The sequence below is a fragment of the Pseudophryne corroboree genome, chromosome 1 (genome assembly GCF_028390025.1).
Source record: "Pseudophryne corroboree isolate aPseCor3 chromosome 1, aPseCor3.hap2, whole genome shotgun sequence".
In the NCBI taxonomy this organism is placed as follows: domain Eukaryota; kingdom Metazoa; phylum Chordata; class Amphibia; order Anura; family Myobatrachidae; genus Pseudophryne; species Pseudophryne corroboree.
Window position 1 is genome coordinate 461,887,899 of NC_086444.1, and position 26,090 is coordinate 461,913,988.

The following is a 26,090-nucleotide window of genomic DNA, read 5'->3' on the forward strand; positions in this document are numbered from 1 at the left end:
TTTCTGTGTACAAAGGGTTTCATGCTGGATTGTTTTTCTGGGTCTTTTAGCACAAAACAGCAGAGGAAGCCTAATACACATCTTATCTGCTTCTGAATAGTGTGTGTGCCAATATAGGGACGTCCTACTGATTCCACAATATAATGGCCTAGCATTAGCCATTTCTTATGTGGAAGCGATGATCATGCATTACAGGCATACATGGTTTAGTATGAACTATTGCAGTGAGCGTGGATCCACAAAGCACTGGATACAGCTCTTGCCTCTATGGCTGCCACTAGACCACAGGTTGTAGCATTATAGTGACGGGCATTTAGAAATATTGCATCATCAGACTGGCCATTAATAATGGTCCAATGATAAAGAAAGAAAATTTATATTTGGGTAGAAAACCCCATCACAGATATTGTGTGGGCTCTCACTGGGTCTGATCAGAGGTCGGTGCAAATCGGCTCAGTGCTGCGTCTTCTGTCATAGTGGATCTGAGAGGATACGCTAATGTCGCAGGAGCCGTCTCTTTGTATAGAGACACCCACTGGCGTATATATATATATATATATATATATATACACATATATATATATATATATATCCGCCGCTTGTGTCCTAAGGCATAGCTTCACTCGCACATTGAGAACATTGGTCGCACCATCGGACCTCTTGCAATCCTGTTAATGCTCAGTATGTCCATTGCAACTGAGATGCTGGGGCCAGAAGCACTGCATAAGAAGACGCAGTCACTAGCTGCGACACCTCCCAAAACAGTTGTGACTCTTCTGCATTTTAGACATCACTCTCCCTGTTATCTTCTAAAATAGTCAGTGGCTATTAATCCAACTGCTACTAAACAGCACTGCACAGGACCTTTGCAGTGCATGCACAGTGCAGCAAGACACGTGATCCAGACTCCACACAAGACTCCAAGTGCCAGTCATACGGCTCTCCCTGTGCTTTTATTGGGACCCAATTTACCCTTTTAAACTGCCCTGTTACCCGGTAGGTACCTCAGTTGCATTCCTGGGTCACTGAACTTGGGTTATTTTTCAGAGACCCTTTTCCACTGAAGCGTGACACGGGTTAACCTAGGTTATTGCAGCAGTGAAAAACTGGTATAATGTTTTGGATGGGGTATTACTTGTAACCATGAAATTATTGGGATGTAATTTTATTTTAAATGTGTAGGCCATATAAATCATTGAAATGTTGTTGTCTGTTGAGTTGGCTATAGCAATAGAAAGTATTACAAATAACACATCTATTACTCAAGGTGTATATGGTACAAAAAACTATTCTGAAATAAGGCTGCTTTCCTGGAGATACATTCAGGGCTGAGATCTGAGTTCATGTGTAATACTATTTTACATTATAGCAGAGGTCTTGCCCACTCTTACTCAGTGATACCATTAAAGCTGTGTCTTCATATTAATACTTTATGTCGGTACATCAGTGACACTGAATACAGTGAATGCAGCAGATGTCCTTTGCTGGATTTGCAACAGGATACTCTGAGGTGGGTTAAGACCTGATTAGCCTACATACCTCAGGTGTTTTCTCCCAGCAGCCTCCTTCCTACTGCTGTGTAACATACTTGTATTGTTTGTGTTTAACTGCACCTAATAGAGAGATTCTCTAACACATATGCATTATCAACCTCTTAATCTAAATAAGATAACCCTATTAAGCTTTAATAAAGTATATTTTATGCAATTCTGTTATAAACTTCTGAAATAATTTCATTATGCTAATGTTCAGAATTTGTTTATGTCATTATAATAAGAGTAAGGTTAATGACATATCTGAAATAGCATATTGCTACCTTATGCCGCTTTCAGATAGCAGTGTCGGGTTCCACCGGGGAATTTTAAACGGGTCCTTCCCGAGTGGAATCCGGAATTGGTCCCTAACACACCGCCATCTGGGGGCGGGGATGGAGCCGGCATTAGGGGCGGGGATGGAGGCGGTGCTGCTAGATGACATAATCTACGCGTCAGAGTAACCCGCGGGGTAACCCATTAACACTGCGCCTGACCTGGTAATTACCTGGGAATAACCCTTCTTATAACCCGGGTTGAATTACAGGGTCAGGCGATCCGGGATTTCTGGCGTGACCCTTTCACGCCGCACTGCGACCTGTGTTAACTAGAGATGAGCGGGTTCGGTTTCTTTGAATCCGAACCCGCACGAACTTCACTTTTTTTTTCACGGGTCCGAGCGACTCGGATCTTCCCGCCTTGCTCGGTTAACCCGAGCGCGCCCGAACGTCATCATGACGCTGTCGGATTCTCGCGAGACTCGGATTCTATATAAGGAGCCGCGCGTCGCCGCCATTTTCACACGTGCATTGAGATTGATAGGGAGAGGACGTGGCTGGCGTCCTCTCCATTAGAATAGATTAGAAGAGAGAGAGAGAGAGAGAGATTGTGCAGACAGAGTTTACCACAGTGACCAGTGCAGTTGTTGTTAAGTTAACTTTTATTTAATATATCCGTTCTCTGCTATATCCGTTCTCTGCCTGAAAAAAACGATACACAGCAGTCACACAGTGTGACTCAGTCTGTGTGCACTCAGCTCAGCCCAGTGTGCTGCACATCAATGTATAAAAGCTTATAATAATTGTGGGGGAGACTGGGGAGCACTGCAGGTTGTTATAGCAGGAGCCAGGAGTACATAATATTATATTAATTTAAAATTAAACAGTGCACACTTTTGCTGCAGGAGTGCCACTGCCAGTGTGACTAGTGGTGACCAGTGCCTGACCACCAGTATAGTAGTATATTGTTGTATACTATCTCTTTATCAACCAGTCTATATTAGCAGCAGACACAGTACAGTGCGGTAGTTCACGGCTGTGGCTACCTCTGTGTCGGCAGTCGGCACTCGGCAGGCAGTCCGTCCATCCATAATTGTATAATTATATACCACCTAACCGTGGTATTTTTTTTTCTTTCTTTATACCGTCGTCATAGTCATACTAGTTGTTACGAGTATACTACTATCTCTTTATCAACCAGTGTACAGTGCGGTAGTTCACGGCTGTGGCTACCTCTGTGTCGGAACTCGGCAGGCAGTCCGTCCATCCATAATTGTATTATTATAATATATACCACCTAACCGTGGTTTTTTTTTCATTCTTTATACCGTCATAGTCAGTCATACTAGTTGTTACGAGTATACTACTATCTCTTTATCAACCAGTGTACAGTGCGGTAGTTCACGGCTGTGGCTACCTCTGTGTCGGCTGTCGGCAGGCAGTCCGTCCATCCATAATTGTATTATAATATATACCACCTAACCGTGGTTTTTTTTTCATTCTTTATACCGTCATAGTGTCATACTAGTTGTTACGAGTATACTACTATCTCTTTATCAACCAGTGTACAGTGCGGTAGTTCACGGCTGTGGCTACCTCTGTGTCGGCAGTCGGCAGGCAGTCCGTCCATCCATAATTGTATTATAATATATACCACCTAACCGTGGTTTTTTTTTCATTCTTTATACCGTCATAGTCAGTCATACTAGTTGTTACGAGTATACTACTATCTCTTTATCAACCAGTGTACAGTGCGGTAGTTCACGGCTGTGGCTACCTCTGTGTCGGAACTCGGCAGGCAGTCCGTCCATCCATAATTGTATTATTATAATATATACCACCTAACCGTGGTTTTTTTTTCATTCTTTATACCGTCATAGTCAGTCATACTAGTTGTTACGAGTATACTACTATCTCTTTATCAACCAGTGTACAGTGCGGTAGTTCACGGCTGTGGCTACCTCTGTGTCGGAACTCGGCAGGCAGTCCGTCCATCCATAATTGTATTATAATATATACCACCTAACCGTGTTTTTTTTTCCGTTCTTTATACCGTCGTCATACTAGTTGTTACGAGTATACTACTATCTCTTTATCAACCAGTGTACAGTGCGGTAGTTCACGGCTGTGGCTACCTCTGTGTCGGAACTCGGCAGGCAGTCCGTCCATCCATAATTGTATTATAATATATACCACCTAACCGTGGTTTTTTTTTTCGTTCTTTATACCGTCGTCATACTAGTTGTTACGAGTATACTACTATCTCTTTATCAACCAGTGTACAGTGCGGTAGTTCACGGCTGTGGCTACCTCTGTGTCGGCACTCGGCAGGCAGTCCGTCCAACCATAATTGTATTATATACCACCTAACCGTGGTTTTTTTTTCATTCTTTATACCGTCGTCATACTAGTTGTTACGAGTATACTACTATCTCTTTATCAACCAGTGTACAGTGCGGTAGTTCACGGCTGTGGCTACCTCTGTGTCGGCACTCGGCAGGCAGTCCGTCCAACCATAATTGTATTATATACAACCTAACCGTGGTTTTTTTTTCATTCTTTATACCGTCGTCATACTAGTTGTTACGAGTATACTACTATCTCTTTATCAACCAGTGTACAGTGCGGTAGTTCACGGCTGTGGCTACCTCTGTGTCGGCACTCGGCAGCCCGTCCATAATTGTATATACCAGTGACCTAACCGTGGTTTTTTTTTCTTTCTTTATACATACATACTAGTTACGAGTATACTATCTCTTTATCAACCAGTCTATATATTAGCAGCAGACACAGTACAGTGCGGTAGTTCACGGCTGTGGCTACCTCTGTGTCGGCACTCGGCAGCCCGTCCATAATTGTATATACCACCTAACCGTGGTTTTTTTTTCTTTCTTTATACATACATACTGCAGTGCCACTCCTAGATGGGCCCGGTGTTTGTGTCGGCCACTAGGGTCGCTAATCTTACTCACACAGTCAGCTACCTCATTGCGCCTCTTTTTTTCTTTGCGTCATGTGCTGTTTGGGGTGGGTTTTTTGGAAGGGCCATCCTGCGTGACACTGCAGTGCCACTCCTAGATGGGCCCGGTGTTTGTGTCGGCCACTAGGGTCGCTAATCTTACTCACACAGCTACCTCATTGCGCCTCTTTTTTTCTTTGCGTCATGTGCTGTTTGGGGAGGGTTTTTTGGAAGGGACATCCTGCGTGACACTGCAGTGCCACTCCTAGATGGGCCCGGTGTTTGTGTCGGCCACTAGGGTCGCTTATCTTACTCACACAGCGACCTCGGTGCAAATTTTAGGACTAAAAATAATATTGTGAGGTGTGAGGTATTCAGAATAGACTGAAAATGAGTGTAAATTATGGTTTTTGAGGTTAATAATACTTTGGGATCAAAATGACCCCCAAATTCTATGATTTAAGCTGTTTTTTAGTGTTTTTGGAAAAAAACACCCGAATCCAAAACACACCCGAATCCGACAAAAATAATTCGGTGAGGTTTTGCCAAAACGCGTTCGAACCCAAAACACGGCCGCGGAACCGAACCCAAAACCAAAACACAAAACCCGAAAAATTTCAGGCGCTCATCTCTAGTGTTAACCTGCCAATATACTGGGTCGATGCCAGGTTATATGCGCGGTGTGAAAGGGGTATGATTAGAAAGCATCCAGTTTTCCAGGATTTACAAGACAGGAGTTGCTATTTATTTTGCAGACTGAAACTAAAGCCAGCTGACAACAAGAAAGTTTGTTATTTAAATATATAAGTATTTAGGAACTAAGCAATTCCTAGAAATAGCTTTTATTTAATAACTGTTTATATCAAGGTTGAAATTGTCAATACACCTGAAAACATCACAGAAACACTAGAGTAAACGAAGAATGTAAAGTATACTGAAACAAGGCACCTGAATGCAGTGAAAATCCCATCATGTTTAGGGCCATATATAAAATGCTGCTGCTGTCCAGACGCCCACTATTTTGGCTATCTTGAATAGATGGGCTGATTCAGAAGTTGGCGCTATTGTTACCGCTGCTGTCTCTTTGTGCGCAGTGGCTGTGACAATATGTAAATGCTGCAGGAGGCGCCTTGTGTAAATAGATCTGCTGCTGCGTCAGAGAATGCAGCATCGGATCATCTGCGTGAACACTGGACATCTGAGTAAAATTCGGGTTATTCAGGATGTCCGGGGAAATCACACTGCCAGATCCAGGGAAGGACACATCCAAGGACGCAGTCACTAGCTTCCACACACCCAGAAAATGGAGCTGACACATCCCTGAAATGCTACCCATCACCGCCCCCAAATGCCAGCAGCTTTTCAGTCAAACTGTGATTTTTGGGGCACTGCGACCGACATCACAGAAACAGATCGGCACGTGTATAATGCGGCTCCTGCACATGCGCAGATCTACAAACATCAGAGATTTACATTTATATCAAATATCTGTAATTCTCTCTCAGTCCCAGAGTAAGAGACCTTAATGTGGTTGAGACAGGGGTGCTTCATCATTGGCAGATAAACTGCTCATCTTGCTGATGTTTTATAAGCATACCTCCCAACAATGCAGAATGGAAAATCAGAGCTCTCCAGCTCAAATACTTATTAACCCATATTACTATTACTATGTCCAGTGAAGGGTCAGCAACAGAAATCTTGGGGCCCAGTACAGTGATATCTCTGGGGCACCCTCAGGTATATGTTAAAGCGCAACAAAATTTGCTGCGCTATATAAGAAACTGTTAATAAATAAATACATGCGTATATATCTCTCCTTACTCCCCGATACACACCACAGTCTGTGTCTCCCTCTCTCCTTTTTTTCTCCCACACACCTCACTGTCTGTCTCTCCCCAATGACTCCATGCTGCATTCCCAGCTCTCCCACCTCATCCCAAAGCCCTGTATCCCCTCACCAAGCCCTGGTGAGAGACTCACCTGTGCTGCACTCCTCAGTACCCAGACCCGAACACCGCACAGCAGACCCCACCAGAAGAGGCACAGGAATCCTGGCCAGCGGAGCTGCTGTCATGTCCGTAACTGCCTGCAACAGAGCTGAACCCGGAAGAGCGAGTGAACACTCACGACGCACAGTCACTGTGTGTGAGAGCAGGGCCGTCTTTTCGTATGGGCTCAATGGGCTCTTGCCCAAGGGCCCTAGGAGTAAAAGGGCCCTAGGCTGATAGCTGAGGGTCCCCTCTTTCCAGGGGTACCAGATTTTTGAAAATCGGCCCTGGGGAACCGGAGATATCCGACTTCAAAGCAGTGGTCCCCATCCAAGCCTGTTAATTATTCTTCCCAGCCAGATATCTAGGGTTCTGTCTGACTTACAGTTTTTCTGAGGTACTCTCCAAAAGCTGGGACTCTCCCCTTTCAGTGGACACTGACCGCTTGTCTCTAGTATGCCCAGAACCAGAGATATCAGCCTTCAAGCAGCTGGTCTCTGCTCCAGCTCCACACGCCTGGTATGCACTTTTATATTTTTGTTGGTGGATTGTTCTGGCTCCTGAAGTCTGATCCCCAAGTCCCCAGTACCTCCTGAAAGGTGGCACTCTCTCGTTTTTTTTTATCCCATTAAAGCTAAGAAATCTAATTCCAGGAACTGGAGATATCTGCAGTAAAGCAAGCTGCCCTAACTCCCAGAAATGATAAATATTAAGCCCTCTCCACTAATCACCCCTCCCCTGTGTATTAAACACCCCCCTACCACCCTGGAAGCCATGTACCAGGGCCCCTTCATTCAGCACAATGTCCCCTTCTACAGTTTAGTGTTCTCCTTCCCGCCCCATTTGTGCAGTAAAGGAGAAATTAGCAGAAATTATTTCTCCAGGTCCTACATGATGAGCAAAAGATAGAACCCCCCTACCCCCAAAGCTGCCGCTGACAGCACCCCCCACCCCTACCGCTGATGGGTGAGTAGAGGGGCCCCAGTGCATTGCTGTGCCCAGGGGCCTACACTGCTGTTAAGACAGCTCTGTGTGAGAGGCTCCTGTCACTCTGAGGCTGCACCCATACAGCCTACAGCTCGCTGCCCTATTTGGACAAGACGGCTCACATTCTTGCTGGGCACTAAGTGGTTTATCCTTGGGGCCTCTCTGATCCCTGGGACCCAGTAAAGGTGTCCCCTTTGACCCCCCTGTCGCCGGACCTGGTCCAGTGAGACCACCTTTTACCTTGTAGGACTCTTTTGGCCACCAAAACTTAAACCAGTTTGTCAGATGAACAGCAGCTAAGCTGATGTGTAATGAAAGTCTGGGCAAAAGACAACATCCCCTAATGGTTAACATTGACACAGGAGACTGTAGAGTGTCCCCTGAGGTAGCGTTTCCAGTCACTATTGACCATAAATGAACATGAAACTTCTCAGAGAAAGGCATGACACCTACACAAAGTTGGTATCCGGACTCCAGGTCGACAACACAAAGGTCGACACACCTTAGGTCGACGCCAATTGGTCGACACACCTTAGGTCGCCATGGACAAAATGTCGACATGAACAAGGTCGACATGGAAAAAGGTCGACATGGGTTTTTCACAATTTTTTTTCTTTTTTGGAACCTTTTCATACTTAACGATCCACGTGGACTACGATTGGAACGGTAATCTGTGCCGAGCGAAGAGGTAGCGGAGCGAAGGCACCATGCCCGAAGCATGGCGAGCGAAGCGAGCCATGCGAGGGAACGCGGTGCACTAAATGGGGTTCCCGGTCACTCTACGAAGAAAACGACACCAAAAAAACATAAATAACTCATGTCGACCTTTTTCCATGTCGACCTTGTTCCTGTCGACATTTTGTCCATGTCGACCTAAGGTGTGTCGACCAATTGGCGTCGACCTAAGGTGTGTTAACCTTTTTTTTTGTCGACCTGGAGTCCCAGACTCCACAAAGTTACAGATAATAGGAGAAGTTGTATCAATGTATAATTTAGACATTCAAAAGAATCATGATAGCACAAGGGTTATCAGTACACTTTTTGTTGGTGTTCCATTTTGGTAGTGAAATGAGGATTCATGTAAAGTTGGACACATTTGCTTTTAAAACATACAGATAAAATGCTTGGTGCAAAAACGTCGTGTTTGAGTTGGAAATATATGAAGTTGCATGCAACTCCAAATAGTATGTAGCTCCAAGAGGGGGCTGCAGTCAGGATCCCAGCAGTCTGTGGAATCCCAAGAGAATCCCAATGGATCACGATAGTACTGGGGTTAGGGTTAGCCACCTGGGGGGGAATGTGAGTGCTCATATCCTGGGCTTCTTACAGATAATACATGGGATGAACTGCAACCCTGTGCACAATCAGCAAACTACCACAGGCTATGACAGGCTCGACTGGTCACAATATAAAGGAAGAGACACAACATGTGCATAATCTGTAGCAGGTCACAGCCTTGCCCCTTTAAAAAAAAAAAGCGTCCAAATCCGGCCGGCATCCCGCGGGGCCTCTGAACTCGGACTTAATTATATCCCAGCCTTAGTCTTCCAGCTTTTCTCCATATCCACTCCTCACATAAAGAAACTGCCCTGGTCCCATGAAGCTCTGTACTCTCTAACTGCACGAGTGAGGAAGTCATTGCTTCCCACAAGAGATCAGTAAATTAACTTAAATACTCTGAGCTGCTGTGAAATTTGAAAACAATAAAGACTAGCTCAAACACACGTTAAAAATTAAATGACGGTAAGAATGTCAAAGCTATCGGACTTCCGGTTCCGGCATGGCGGAGTAAGCAGCAGCTCCTATGCGCTCCTCCGTTGTGGCCAGCATCCCAGCTCATTTAAGGGTCGCTTTGCCCCTAAATCATAGACCGCTGCTTGGGTTATTGCCCGCTACCCGATCCCCTCCCTCCCGCCCCGCAAGCCGCTCGTACTGTGACACGCTAACACAGTGCACTTCGGATACGGCCTGTGCTGCTGCGGACGGCCGTGCTCCGTGACCCGGCGGCTTTGGCTGACACTGGAATCAGCACCCGCCGCTCGCTCCGCTTCACTCTGACCCCACTGAGGATCATCACCGGAGTGCACCTTAGCCCCGGCCAGTGCCGCTAACAGCTGTACCTCTCTGCACGTGTGGCCCTTCATATTGGTGAGACCTGCGCCATCATCCCACCCTAGGCCTCAGTGAAATCTTTGGTGCAGGCCAGGTTGCTGACACTGCACTCTCTCAGCGCACTATGGAGAAGTTTCTGGGCCCGCCGGCCCTGTCCAAAATCCCGCCACCTGCGCTGCCTCCCAGGCAGGAAAAACGCTGCGCTGATCAGTCCTCAACAACCAGTAGCCGATTCCAGCCCTGTGAAACCTGCTGCAAAGAAACCAGTTAAGGCAGCCTCTGACGACTCACAATTCCAGGTGCGTGATGATATTGACTCCCCCAATGCCTCCCTGACATATAGAGATATGGTGGCAGCCATTCATGATACTATGGCCCCTCTGCTGCAGAAAGCAGTTGGGGACATCACTGTACAACTGCAGCATCTTTCTAGCAGGGTATCAGATACCGAGAGAAATTTAGGGGTCACTATGGACGATGTAGATAGATTGAAGTACACTGTGGGTCGCTTGGAGAAAGACAATAAACATCTCCTTGATAAAATGGACAATATTGAAAATCACACACGCAGGTGTAACTTACACATAATAGGTTTACCAGAATCATTTAAAGGCCCGGGTTTGGAAAATTTTGTTCGTCACACCTTACCGAAATTGCTCAACATTGAGGCTGATTGTGCAGGCATGGTAATTGAGCGTGTACACAGGATGGGAGACCAGGCACAAGCGGGTTCTAATAAGCCACGGGTGGTTATTTTAAAAACCCTGAACTTTCTTCACAAAAATGCCATATGGAAGGCTTCTCGCAAAATAGATCTCCAGTGGGAAGGTTCCGCTTTGCGGATTTTTCAAGACTACTCAGCAGAACTCTCTCGCCTACGCAAAGCCTTTAACCCCATTTGTGCCTTCCTGGTTAAAAACAAACGTAAATTCGCTATGATGTATCCAGCACGACTCAGAATATTTCAGGGATCCTCCTTCATTGACTTTACCACCCCCGGAGACGCTGAAACCTTTCTAATAGTGGAGGCTGACTCTCTTGCATGAGATATTTCTGACGACCCAGAGGGATGATTCCTTCCACTTGTTTCTTTTCAGATTCCTGCCATGCCCCTTGTGGGTTTAATTACGCTATGGCTGTCTGATCTAGGCAAAGATGTACCACTTTGTTTCAATTCTTTTGTTATAGTGATCATTTAATGAGCTTGACTAAATGTTTTCTTCATAGTTATGTTATTTCAATATTGCAGGCGGTAACGGAGTAGTCCCGCCCTTATGTTGGTATTATATGGTTATAAGCACCAACTGTTTTTGCTTCACCCGAAGTCTGTTTATTACTATTTACATTTTTGTGTAATGTTTGTCTCATTACTCCTCTCTCTGCTGTCTGATTTTCTCTCTCTCAATTTCTTTTTGTTTGTACTCCCTGTCGTGGTCTTCTTTCCTCATGTTTTGTCCCCCCCCCACTTCCTTCTTACTCTTATAGGGATGTGTTATCATACCATGCTTTCCCTTTGCCAGATGATGCATTTTTCTTTTCTGTGGTATGGCTACACTTAAGATATGTACTTTTAATGTAGGAGGTATTAACACACCAGCTAAGAGGCGGAAGATATTGTCTTATTTGAATAAAAACCATATTGATATTGCATGTTTACAGGAGACACACCTGGTTCTACAGGAAACCAGAAAATTACAGATGCTGAATTGGTCCTTATTAGGAGCAGCTTCTCTTAATTCAAAGTCCTGCGGAGTGGCAATTTTAGCGAGACGTTCTCTTTCCATTGAAGTTTTGTCGGTGGATGCTGATCCAGACGTCAGATACGTGATTATTAATTTTAATTTGGGTTGTAAACCTTATTACATATGTAATGCCTATGCCCCTAATGCTTATAAAAAAACCTTTTTCACCTCACTAATGTCTAAACTCTATAACTGTGACCTTTCTTCCTTAATTCTCTGTGGAGATTTTAATTTAGTCTCCTCTCTATATCTGGATAAATCCCATGATTTAAATCCATGAACCCATGGAAGTCCAATGTCCTCTACCACTCCGACCCATCCCGGACCGCTGCACCCGGCACCATAACGTATTGGTTTGAAGGATCACATGAGACGTGATAAGCGGGGAAAGCGATCGCCTCGAAGAGGCAACCAACTCCCCCACCCTCAACACCCCATGGAACGCCACGGCGAATGCCAGTCTGAATAATGCCGCTTCAAAGCGTGAAGCTCAAATCGATGGCATCACCCTCAGTAGCTTGCAAAGCAGAGGCCCGTCTACCGGCAATCGCGTGTCCGGAGGAGTAGGCGCCGAGCGAGCCCAACCCTGTAGGACCCGCGATTAGAAGAAAGATTAGGTGACATCCCGTTCCCCCGTAAGCGGAGGAAGTAGGATATCCCCGCCATTAGCTTGACGACGTATGTCCTGACTCTTCCTGACGCGTACAACTCCCCAACGAAATTGCGGATCAAAATTTTAGTCCACTGGTCCCACGCGGACAGGTAAGCTGCATAGGTCGCCGGGCCAAGGAACGGCAATGCAGTTATCCACCCCTGGGACATGTTGTGCTCTAAGCATGATATTGCTCTCCAGGCAACGCAATACTATCTGCATCAACACCCGTATAACTGGAAGAGACGTAGGGCGCTGTCTAATAATGGCCTGCACCACTCCGGGGTCATCGTATCAGAACACCACCTGCCCGCCCTCCAGCTCTGGGGCCCACATCTCAAGTGCAACCATTATAGGAAAAAACCTCGAGCAGCAGCATGTTCACCGTCAGCCCTCGCGTCACCCATTCCGCAGGCCAGGGAGCTGCAACCAAGTACCATGAAATACCGCACGAAACCCTGCGGGGGCCAGCCGCATCTGTGAAGAGCTGGAGAACCGGACTGGCGATGGGGGGTGACAGCCAAATACAAACCGCGTTAAAGTTAGCTAGAAACATGTCCCAAATCAGAAGATCCCTACGAATCTTCATGGATAACCGAATATAGTGATGGGCACGTCGCACTCCCACCGTCGCTCTATCAAGCTTTCTGCAAATTATTCTACCCAATGGAATAACACGGCAGGCAAAGTTAAACCAACCCAACAGCGTTTGGGCCTATCGAAGTATAACCTTACCCCCGCCAAGGCCAGCAGAAAACCCTCATCGCTACCTTATCCCGAGGAAGCCGACACAAACCGACCAAGGCATCAATTTCGATACCCAAATAGGTTATGACCTCCGAGGGACCTTCCGTTTTGTCGTCCGCAATGGGGACCCCACGAGACCGAAACGTTGTTTCTGCATTCTCCAGAAGCCCCGCTCAACGCGGGGAACCTGCTGGACCCATCATGAGGAAGTCTGCCAAGTAATGCGCCACTCCCTCCTCTCCCGAGTTCTTTACCACACACCAATGCAGAAATGAACGAAATCGTCCAAAATATGCACAGGAAATGAAGCAACCCTTCGGAAGGCACTTCTCGACATAGTACCCGTCGTCCAGCAAAAAGCCCATGTACCTAAATGCCGACGGATGTAACGGCAATAACCAAATTGCTGACTCCCCACCTAACTTACACATGAGGGCTCCCGATCCGAACGCACGAACCACGTCCAATGCGGACTCGAATGATTGATAATTAACGCTGCAGAGGCCGCTCTCTATGGCAACATTCCCAGAAAAACCCTCAGGAGATGATAGATGCTGAATAAGCCTAAATTTCCCCGAGGCCTTCTTAGGAACTACCCCCACGGGTGACAGCAATAGGCCTTCGACCGGGGGGGGGGGGGGTATGCGAATGGACCCGACCTACGTCCCAACGCCACTTCCCTCTTCACCTTCTCCCGCAATCAGAGGAAACTCTTTTACCGAGCGCAAATTTCGGCCTGTTCCCGACTTAACTTCCCCAGTTATTGGCAGGCCGAAACCTTCAGAGAAACCAGCCCTTATTAATCCTGCCGTTTCACGATCGGGGTAGGCACCACGCCATCCCGACAACGCCTCCAAACAGATCGGTGTGGGGGTTCTATTCAGCGTTGGCCACCGCGGGACCACGGTGTTGCTGGCCTGCTTCTCCCCCTCCTCCCCCACCGACCACACGTGTGCAATCTGTGATCGGGTGTGGACCGCCACACCGGATACAAAGATGCTTAAACTGTTATGCACACCAGTGCCAGCAGGAATGTACTGGTGTCTGAACGGTGAGGGATGCAAAACAAATGAACTCACAGACAGACTGGGGAATATGAAATTACATACACAGAAGGTGATAGGGTAACAAAATAAACACAAAGTGAACAGAGAAGCCCAAAGGCTAAGAAACTGGGTGTCTCCCTAGTATTAGGAATGCTCAGATGGAAAGAAGCGAGATGTAGTGATTTAATACGTAGAAAACCCGAAATGCTGTTGCTAAGGGCAACAGCAAAACCCTAAAGGGTTACCAACGGGTGTGGCAGTAAACTCCTTGGTCAGAGATGGAATAATAGACACAAGGAGAGTCTCCACAATCCTAGTCCTCACTTGCAGTGCACTGGTTCAGCTTACTGCCACTAAACTGACACCTGAACACCTTGCACAGTGAGAAAGGATTTTGGCAGGCAAGTCTGAGAATACAGCCGCAAACTTGCTAGGTTCACAGAGTAGCAAAAGAACCCCAGCAGGTTAAACGACTGACTCCAGTCTTACTGCTAGGTCTGGATTGGCAGAGTGTAATACCAAATCCCAAGGCCTATTTGCAGTAAGCAACAAACAAATACAAAGTTTACACAGTACTAGCTAGCTTTCAGGAACTGACTAACCAACAAAGATTCAGCAGCATCTGCCTAACCTGAGAAGAGGGTTTATATAGCAGGTGCTGTCCACGCCCCACTCAGACCTCACAGACTGTGAGCACAAAAACCAGCACCGGATCCCCTGCCGTGCACAGAGCCTGTAACCACTGCACAGCAAAAGACCCGAACCGGAGTATCAGCTACGCTCAGGTTACTCCGCTAGCACTTGTCTCCCGGTTGCCATGACGACGTGGCAGCACAGAGCAGGAGACCCTAACAGTACCCCCCCTCTGACGAGGGGTCAAAGAACCCCTACCACCGGGTTTATCGGGGAACTGCGAGAAGAAAGAGCGTAACAGTCTGGGGGCATGAAGATCACAACTGCGCACCCACGACCGCTCCTCCGGGCCATATCCCTTCCAGTGCACCAAAAATGACAGCCGACCCCGAACCATCTTGGAGTCAAGAATCCTTTCAACAACAAACTCCCTCTGGCCACGTATCAGAAGAGGGGAAGGTCTTCCACTGGAAGAAGGATTACTAATCGCCCGTTTTAAAAGGGAACAATGAAATGTTTTATTGATACCCAAAGAACGGGGTAGATCTAACTGAAATGCCACCGGATTGATAACCCTAGTGATCTTATAAGGACCGATGAACCGGGGGCCTAACTTATGAGATGGCTGTCTCAACTTCAAATTCTTGGTAGACAACCAGACGAAGTCTCCTAATTTGAAGCTGCAGGGTCTTTTCCGCTTATCAAAAACCCTTTTGGTCACTAATGACACAGACACAAGGGCTTTCTTCACTTTCCTCCAAATACCTCTAAGGACCGAAACCACAGAGAAACCACCAGGCGTGGAATCCAGCGGGTCAAAAGAATTGGCCTTAGGATGATGCCCATACACACAAAGGAAGGGAGAGATCCCTGTAGCAGAGTGAGCCGCGTTGTTATAGGCAAACTCCGCCATGGACAGATGAGCCACCCAGTCAGTCTGACACTTGGAGACATAACACCTGAGGAACTGCTCCAAGGACTGGTTCACCCTTTCAGTCTGCCCATTAGACTGCGGATGGTAGCCTGACGACAAGCTGACAGAAATCTGGAGATCGGAACAAAATGCCCTCCAGAATTTGGCCACAAACTGGGATCCGCGGTCAGAGACCACATCAAGTGGCAACCCGTGGAGGCGCACAACATGCAGCATAAATAATTCAGACAGGCATCTGGCCGATGGCAGCCCAACCAATGGAACGAAGTGCGCCATCTTCGAAAACCTGTCAACGACAACCCAGATGGCTGTCATCCCCGAGGATTTGGGCAAGTCCACCACAAAATCCATTGAAATGTGGGTCCATGGCTTAGATGGAATAGAGAGTGGATGTAATGGGCCAACAGGAACCCCTCTAGGAGTCTTATTTTGGGCACAGATGTCACATGCCCGAACCCACTGATCCACATCCCTAGCAACCGAAAGCCACCACACCGCCCTAGATAGCAACTCCCGAGTTCTGGCAATACCCGGGTGACCTGCCGACTTCTTGGCATGGAATTCCAGGAACACTCGCTGTCTTAACCTAGGAGGCACAAACAAAAGACCTACCGGAAGGTCTGGAGGAGCCTGCTCCTGTGCTCTAAGGACTAATGACAAGAGGTCCTGAGTAATGCCCACTTTAATACATGATGGGGACACAATGGGCAATGGCTCCTCGGTGGTCTCCTGGATTGGAGCAAAACTCCGCGAGAGCGCATCAGCCTTGATGTTTTTTGACCCAGGGCGATATGTTATCAAAAAATTAAAGCGAGCGAAAAACAAAGCCCATCGTGCCTGCCTGGCATTGAGGCGCTTCGCTTGCTCTAAATATGCCAAATTTTTATGGTCGGTGAGAATTGAGACCACAAACTTAGCCCCCTCAAGCCAGTGTCTCCACTCCTCGAGTGCATCCTTAATAGCCAACAATTCCCGGTTACCCACGTCATAATTCATCTCGGCAGGCGAAAATTTACGGGAAAAGTAAGCACAGGGATGAAGGCGATTATCAGACACCCCCATCTGAGAGAGCACTGCCCCAATACCCATCTCAGAGGCATCCACCTCCATCACAAAAGGACGCTCTGGATCTGGGTGTCGCAGCACCTTGGCCGAGACAAATGCCCTTTTGAGACGGGCAAAAGCCGCTTTGGCCTCACAAGACCAGTGAGCAACATCCGCCCCTTTCTTTTTTTTTTTTTTTTTTTTTCAAAAACATTTTTATTGGAGTTTTCAGTGGTACATTAATTTCAATAACAAGTCTATATAGAAATATTCAATAAGCAGATATTCAATATGCGTGAGAACATGCGATGCAGAGATAATCAAATACAGGGTCCTGGGATGTGCATTATATTTCTTAATACATTTTACTTCTGTGTAATATTAGAGTTTAGAATGAAACTTAAAATTCTAGTTTCATGGCATATCGTATCGCTAAACATCTAAAATCAAAACTATGTAAACCAGACAAGACACACACATTAGGGAAGAGGGGGGTGGGGGTTGAGAGTTATAGAGATGTCGAGAAGAGTACATTATGACGGATGCTAAGGTGCAATATTCAAATTGGTGATGGTATTTCAGCGGGAGTCATTGTTAGAAAATGAATCCATTGTAGTGGAAGAGGGGGAGGAGAGAGAGTCTTGAGGATTAATATGGGTCATCACTCCATGTTTGTTGGTTGTATCTTCCTGAGGACAAAAGGACGGATTCCAGGTGTGGGGGAGAGCAAGGAGTTATGACACTGTAAGGTAATTTACCCTAATAAATAGTACATCTTAATAAGTATGGTGATTCTGGGGACACCAGCACACCCTAGTGATGTAGATTTGTTAGTTAGGAGTATTAAATAGAATCTGGGCCTTATGCCATTCTATATTTCCAAAATATTTAGATAATTTATTCATGTCGCTTTCATCAAGGGAATTTATGTATGGATCCCATCTGTTGTGAAGGGTCCTGGTATTTCCAGAATCACTGAGCACAGAAGAACGAATATCAAAATATAATATTTGTAGTAATCTACTTTTAAGCTCAAGTATCGTAGGAGCAGATTTCTTGATCCAATGAATCAAGATAAGTTTTTTGGCAATTGTGAGAATAATAACGATGATAGGAATGAATCTATATTTTGGGGAGCCTAAGTTCCAATTATCAAAATGGAATAAAAGGCAGGCGTCAGGGGAGAGAATCAGAGAAAGGTTAAGCATAGAATTAATGTGAGCCATTGTTTTGGCCCAGAAGCGTCTAACTTTAGAGCAATCCCAAAAACAGTGGAATAATTTTGCATTTGCCATGGAGCATTTAATACATTTCCCAGTCTCACTAGTGTTCATATATTTTCTTTGTGCTGGGGATATATAGGCCCTGTGTAAGCATCTAATATGGGTTTCTTGAAGATAGGCTGATTGTAGATATTTGTTAGATTTGGTGTATGTTGAGAGTATGGTGTCTTCTGAGCCTGCCAAAGAGGGAATATCTGTCTTCCAGCTGGCAAGGAATTTGACGGAGTGGAGGGATGCGTTCACATTCATTTCCGTCAGAGAGGGGTATAATTGTCGTAATTTGTATGGTTTGTGAGCTTTTTCCTGTAATATTTTAATGATAACATGCTGTTCTTGGATTAGGGGAAATGATATTGGTAGAGCTTGTATGTAGTGTCTGATCTGGAGATATATGTAAAAGAGGTTGTTTGGGAGCGAGAATTTCTGTTGTAAATCCTGAAAGGAGTGTAAGTGTCCTCCCGGGTCAAAGACCCTGTTCACAAGAGCTATCCCTTTTTGTTTCCACATCTGGAAGGCAGGGTTGTGAAGAGATGGCTGAAATTCAGGGTTGCCCCAGAGAGGGAGAAATGGGGAGAATCTAAAATTCCTTTTTAATTTTTTATGTAGGCTTAGCCAGTTTACGTAGGTATCATGAAAGATTACATGTGTGTATATATTTCTGGGTATATTTGGTGTCGCAGAATGTAATAGAGCTGAAGGGGAGTAAGGTTCGAATAGTGCTAGATCCAGTGTGGCATCGGTATATATGGAGGATTCCAGTAGCCAGTCTTTGGCGTATCTGAAGAAGACAGCAATGGAGTATGATTTAAAGTCGGGTATATCGAGTCATCCCAAGGATTTGGGAAGCACCAATTTGGAGAGTGATATTCTAGCCCTCTTGCCCTTCCAGAGAAAGGTGTTTATAGAAGAATTTATAGTAATAATGTCTCTGTTGTTTAGAGCTATGGGTAGCATCTGTATAGCGTAGAATATTTTGGGAAATATTATTGTTTTCACTGCTGCAGCTCTACCGAGGAGAGAAAGAGGTAGAGAGTGCCATGAGGCCATTAATGTTGTGATCTTTTTTATCAAAGGGGTGAAATTAGTGGTATATAATTTGTCTATGGTTCGTGTAATGAAGACTCCTAGATATTTTATGTGGGATAGATTGATTTTAAATTTATTATATATCGGTGAGGAGTGTAAATCAAGGGAATATGAGCCCAGAGGTAGAATTTCAGATTTGTCAAAGTTGAATTTATAACCTGATTTGTTACCAAAATTGTTAATCATATTCATTATATAAGGGATAGAAGTCAAGGGGTTGGAAACAAAGAGAAGCATGTCATCTGCGAATAGAGAAATTTTTAATTCATAAGTGGATATCTTAATGCCGGTATAATGGGGGGAATCTCGAAGAAGGATTGCTAGGGGTTCTATGGCTATGGCGAACAAAATGGGAGATAAGGGGCATCCTTGCCTTGTACCTCTGAAGAGCTCGAAGCGGTCTGAAAATTGGCCATTACACATAACTTGAGATTGTGGATTGGTGTACAATTTTTTTATGAAGGTGATAAAGCGGGGGGTGAACCCGAAATTGTTCAATGTTTCATATAAATGGGGCCAGAGGACAAGGTCAAAGCCTTTTTCTGCGTCTAATGACATGATTATGCCTGGGGGGATATTATTGGAGGATGATTGAAGGTGCTGTACAGCGGAGATGACCTTTCTAATGTTTAAAACCGAGTGTCTGCCTGAAATGAAGCCGGTTTGGTCTGGGTGTATAATCTTAGGCATGATATGTTTGAGTCTGTTCGCTATAACTCTAGCTAGGATCTTATAATCGGAATTTAGTAGTGATATGGGTCGATAGGACCCTGGTAGCGATAGGTCTTTTCCCGGTTTGGGTAATATTTTAATATAAGCTGCGTTAAAGTAAAGGGGAGGAGTTTCGAGTTCTAATATGTGATTGAGCGCATTTACTAGTGTTTCCAGTATATCTGAGATCATTAATTTATAAAAATTTCCACCAAATCCGTCTGGGCCCGGTGCTTTATGTGACTGTAATGATTTAATTATTTTTGTTATTTCCTCTGATGTTATTGGTTTCTCTAATTCTTCTCTCATGTCAGCCGTAAGAGTTGGGTAGGAGATAGGTGGCAAAGTAGGATTGGGAGGTTCAGAATTGTGATCAATGTCCTTATTCACTGAGGGGGTCGGTGTATAGAGGTTAGAATAAAAATCTTGCAAGATTGTTACTAGAGATGAGCGCCTGAAATTTTTCGGGTTTTGTGTTTTGGTTTTGGGTTCGGTTCCGCGGCCGTGTTTTGGGTTCGAACGCGTTTTGGCAAAACCTCACCGAATTTTTTTTGTCGGATTCGGGTGTGTTTTGGATTCGGGTGTTTTTTTCAAAAAACACTAAAAAACAGCTTAAATCATAGAATTTGGGGGTCATTTTGATCCCAAAGTATTATTAACCTCAAAAACCATAATTTACACTCATTTTCAGTCTATTCTGAATACCTCACACCTCACAATATTATTTTTAGTCCTAAAATTTGCACCGAGGTCGCTGTGTGAGTAAGATAAGCGACCCTAGTGGCCGACACAAACACCGGGCCCATCTAGGAGTGGCACTGCAGTGTCACGCAGGATGTCCCTTCCAAAAAACCCTCCCCAAACAGCACATGACGCAAAGAAAAAAAGAGGCGCAATGAGGTAGCTGTGTGAGTAAGATTAGCGACCCTAGTGGCCGACACAAACACCGGGCCCATCTAGGAGTGGCACTGCAGTGTCACGCAGGATGGCCCTTCCAAAAAACCCTCCCCAAACAGCACATGACGCAAAGAAAAAAAGAGGCGCAATGAGGTAGCTGTGTGAGTAAGATTAGCGACCCTAGTGGCCGACACAAACACCGGGCCCATCTAGGAGTGGCACTGCAGTGTCACGCAGGATGTCCCTTCCAAAAAACCCTCCCCAAACAGCACATGACGCAAAGAAAAAAAGAGGCGCAATGAGGTAGCTGTGTGAGTAAGATTAGCGACCCTAGTGGCCGACACAAACACCGGGCCCATCTAGGAGTGGCACTGCAGTGTCACGCAGGATGTCCCTTCCAAAAAACCCTCCCCAAACAGCACATGACGCAAAGAAAAAAAGAGGCGCAATGAGGTAGCTGACTGTGTGAGTAAGATTAGCGACCCTAGTGGCCGACACAAACACCGGGCCCATTTAGGAGTGGCACTGCAGTGTCACGCAGGATGTCCCTTCCAAAAAACCCTCCCCAATCAGCACATGATGCAAAGAAAAAGAAAAGAAAAAAGAGGTGCAAGATGGAATTGTCCTTGGGCCCTCCCACCCACCCTTATGTTGTATAAACAAAACAGGACATGCACACTTTAACCAACCCATCATTTCAGTGACAGGGTCTGCCACACGACTGTGACTGATATGACGGGTTGGTTTGGACCCCCCCAAAAAAGAAGCAATTAATCTCTCCTTGCACAAACTGGCTCTACAGAGGCAAGATGTCCACCTCATCATCACCCTCCGATGTATCACCGTGTACATCCCCCTCCTCACAGATTATCAATTCGTCCCCACTGGAATCCACCATCTCAGCTCCCTGTGTACTTTGTGGAGGCAATTGCTGCTGGTCAATGTCTCCGCGGAGGAATTGATTATAATTCATTTTAATGAACATCATCTTCTCCACATTTTCTGGATGTAACCTCGTACGCCGATTGCTGACAAGGTGAGCGGCGGCACTAAACACTCTTTCGGAGTACACACTTGTGGGAGGGCAACTTAGGTAGAATAAAGCCAGTTTGTGCAAGGGCCTCCAAATTGCCTCTTTTTCCTGCCAGTATAAGTACGGACTGTGTGACGTGCCTACTTGGATGCGGTCACTCATATAATCCTCCACCATTCTATCAATGTTGAGAGAATCATATGCAGTGACAGTAGACGACATGTCCGTAATCGTTGTCAGGTCCTTCAGTCCGAACCAGATGTCAGCATCAGCAGTCGCTCCAGACTGCCCTGCATCACCGCCAGCGGGTGGGCTCGGAATTCTGAGCCTTTTCCTCGCACCCCCAGTTGCGGGAGAATGTGAAGGAGGAGATGTTGACAGGTCGCGTTCCGCTTGACTTGACAATTTTGTCACCAGCAGGTCTTTCAACCCCAGCAGACTTGTGTCTGCCGGAAAGAGAGATCCAAGGTAGGCTTTAAATCTAGGATCGAGCACGGTGGCCAAAATGTAGTGCTCTGATTTCAACAGATTGACCACCCGTGAATCCTTGTTAAGCGAATTAAGGGCTCCATCCACAAGTCCCACATGCCTAGCGGAATCGCTCCGTGTTAGCTCCTCCTTCAATGTCTCCAGCTTCTTCTGCAATAGCCTGATGAGGGGAATGACCTGACTCAGGCTGGCAGTGTCTGAACTGACTTCACGTGTGGCAAGTTCAAAGGGCATCAGAACCTTGCACAACGTTGAAATCATTCTCCACTGCGCTTGAGACAGGTGCATTCCACCTACTATATCGTGCTCAATTGTATAGGCTTGAATGGCCTTTTGCTGCTCCTCCAACCTCTGAAGCATATAGAGGGTTGAATTCCACCTCGTTACCACTTCTTGCTTCAGATGATGGCAGGGCAGGTTCAGTAGTTTTTGGTGGTGCTCCAGTCTTCTGTACGTGGTGCCTGTACGCCGAAAGTGTCCCGCAATTCTTCTGGCCACCGACAGCATCTCTTGCACGCCCCTGTCGTTTTTTAAAAAATTCTGCACCACCAAATTCAAGGTATGTGCAAAACATGGGACGTGCTGGAATTTGCCCATATTTAATGCACACACAATATTGCTGGCGTTGTCCGATGCCACAAATCCACAGGAGAGTCCAATTGGGGTAAGCCATTCCGCGATGATCTTCCTCAGTTGCCGTAAGAGGTTTTCAGCTGTGTGCGTATTCTGGAAAGCGGTGATACAAAGCGTAGCCTGCCTAGGAAAGAGTTGGCGTTTGCGAGATGCTGCTACTGGTGCCGCCGCTGCTGTTCTTGCGGCGGGAGTCCATACATCTACCCAGTGGGCTGTCACAGTCATATAGTCCTGACCCTGCCCTGCTCCACTTGTCCACATGTCCGTGGTTAAGTGGAAATTGGGTACAACTGCATTTTTTAGGACACTGGTGAGTCTTTTTCTGAGGTCCGTGTACATTCTCGGTATCGCCTGCCTAGAGAAGTGGAACCTAGATGGTATTTGGTAACGGGGGCACACTGCCTCAATAAATTGTCTAGTTCCCTGTGAACTAACGGCGGATACCGGACGCACGTCTAACACCAACATAGTTGTCAAGGCCTCAGTTATCCGCTTTGCAGTAGGATGACTGCTGTGATATTTCATCTTCCTCGCAAAGGACTGTTGAACAGTCAATTGCTTACTGGAAGTAGTACAAGTGGGCTTACGACTTCCCCTCTGGGATGACCATCGACTCCCAGCGGCAACAACAGCAGCGCCAGCAGCAGTAGGCGTTATACGCAAGGATGCATCGGAGGAATCCCAGGCAGGAGAGGACTCATCAGAATTGCCAGTGACATGGCCTGCAGGACTATTGGCATTCCTGGGGAAGGAGGAAATTGACACTGAGGGAGTTGGTGGGGTGGTTTGCGTGAGCTTGGTTACAAGAGGAAGGGATTTACTGGTCAGTGGACTGCTTCCGCTGTCACCCAAAGTTTTTGAACTTGTCACTGACTTATTATGAATGCGCTGCAGGTGACGTATAAGGGAGGATGTTCCGAGGTGGTTAACGTCCTTACCCCTACTTATTACAGCTTGACAAAGGGAACACACGGCTTGACACCTGTTGTCCGCATTTCTGGTGAAATACCTCCACACCGAAGAGCTGATTTTTTTGGTATTTTCACCTGGCATGTCAACGGCCATATTCCTCCCACGGACAACAGGTGTCTCCCCGGGTGCCTGACTTAAACAAACCACCTCACCATCAGAATCCTCCTGGTCAATTTCCTCCCCAGCGCCAGCAACACCCATATCCTCCTCATCCTGGTGTACTTCAACACTGACATCTTCAATCTGACTATCAGGAACTGGACTGCGGGTGCTCCTTCCAGCACTTGCAGGGGGCGTGCAAATGGTGGAAGGCGCATGCTCTTCATGTCCAGTGTTGGGAAGGTCAGGCATCGCAACCGACACAATTGGACTCTCCTTGTGGATTTGGGATTTCGAAGAATGCACAGTTCTTTGCTGTGCTGCTTTTGCCAGCTTGAGTCTTTTCATTTTTCTAGCGAGAGGCTGAGTGCTTCCATCCTCATGTGAAGCTGAACCACTAGCCATGAACATAGGCCAAGGCCTCAGCCGTTCCTTGCCACTCCGTGTGGTAAATGGCATATTGGCAAGTTTACGCTTCTCCTCCGACAATTTTATTTTAGGTTTTGGAGTCCTTTTTTTTCTGATATTTGGTGTTTTGGATTTGACATGCTCTGTACTATGACATTGGGCATCGGCCTTGGCAGACGACGTTGCTGGCATTTCATCGTCTCGGCCATGACTAGTGGCAGCAGCTTCAGCACGAGGTGGAAGTGGATCTTGATCTTTCCCTAATTTTGGAACCTCAACATTTTTGTTCTCCATATTTTAATAGGCACAACTAAAAGGCACCTCAGGTAAACAATGGAGATGGATACTAGTATACAATTATGGACTGCCTGCCGACTGCAGACACAGAGGTAGCCACAGCCGTGAACTACCGTACTGTACTGTGTCTGCAGCTAATATAGACTGGTTGATAAAGAGAAGATGTCTATGTAACTATGTATGTATAAAGAAGACTGAAAAAAATCCACGGTTAGGTGGTATACAATTATGGACGGACTGCCTGCCGAGTGCAGACACAGAGGTAGCCACAGCCGTGAACTACCGTACTGTACTGTGTCTGCAGCTAATATAGACTGGTTGATAAAGAGAAGATGTCTATGTAACTATGTATGCATAAAGAAGAATGAAAAAAATCCACGGTTAGGTGGTATACAATTATGGACGGACTGCCTGCCGAGTGCAGACACAGAGGTAGCCACAGCCGTGAACTACCGTACTGTACTGTGTCTGCAGCTAATATAGACTGGTTGATAAAGAGAAGATGTCTATGTAACTATGTATGTATAAAGAAGAATGAAAAAAAACCACGGTTAGGTGGTATACAATTATGGACGGACTGCCTGCCGAGTGCAGACACAGAGGTAGCCACAGCCGTGAACTACCGTACTGTACTGTGTCTGCAGCTAATATAGACTGGTTGATAAAGAGAAGATGTCTATGTAACTATGTATGTATAAAGAAGAATGAAAAAAAACCACGGTTAGGTGGTATACAATTATGGACGGACTGCCTGCCGAGTGCAGACACAGAGGTAGCCACAGCCGTGAACTACCGTACTGTACTGTGTCTGCAGCTAATATAGACTGGTTGATAAAGAGAAGATGTCTATGTAACTATGTATGTATAAAGAAGAATGAAAAAAATCCACGGTTAGGTGGTATTACAATTATGGACGGACTGCCTGCCGAGTGCAGAGACACAGAGGTAGCCACAGCCGTGAACTACCGTACTGTGTCTGCTGCGACTGGATGATAAATGATATAAAAAATATATATATATCACTACTGCAGCCGGACAGGTATATATTATATATTATATAATGACGGACCTGCTGGACACTGTCTGTCAGCAGAATGAGTTTTATTTTTATAGAATAAAAAAAAAAAAACACACACAAGTGAAGTCACACGACGAGTGTTTAACTTTTTCAGGCAATCACAATATAAGTATACTACTAACTATACTGGTGGTCAGTGTGGTCAGGTCACTGGTCAGTCACACTGGCAGTGGCACTCCTGCAGCAAAAGTGTGCACTGTTTAATTTTAATATAATATGTACTCCTGGCTCCTGCTATAACCTATAACTGGCACTGCAGTAGTGCTCCCCAGTCTCCCCCACAATTATAAGCTGTGTGAGCTGAGCAGTCAGACAGATATATAATATATATAGATGATGCAGCACACTGGCCTGAGCCTGAGCAGTGCACTGCACAGTGCACACAGATATGGTATGTGACTGACTGAGTCACTGTGTGTATCGCTTTTTTCAGGCAGAGAACGGATATAT

The 26,090-nt window shown here is 46.0% G+C and overlaps 1 long non-coding RNA gene across 1 annotated transcript in view; it reads left to right on the forward strand.

The window, feature by feature from the left end:
• Window positions 1-640: 640 nt before the first annotated feature.
• Window positions 641-26,090, forward strand: part of LOC134903281 (uncharacterized) — a 41,851-nt gene continuing 16,401 nt past the window's right edge. Inside the window, exon 1 of the long non-coding RNA XR_010175747.1 lies at window positions 641-996. This is a non-coding gene — a long non-coding RNA (uncharacterized LOC134903281). The remainder of the gene's footprint in view (window positions 997-26,090) is intronic.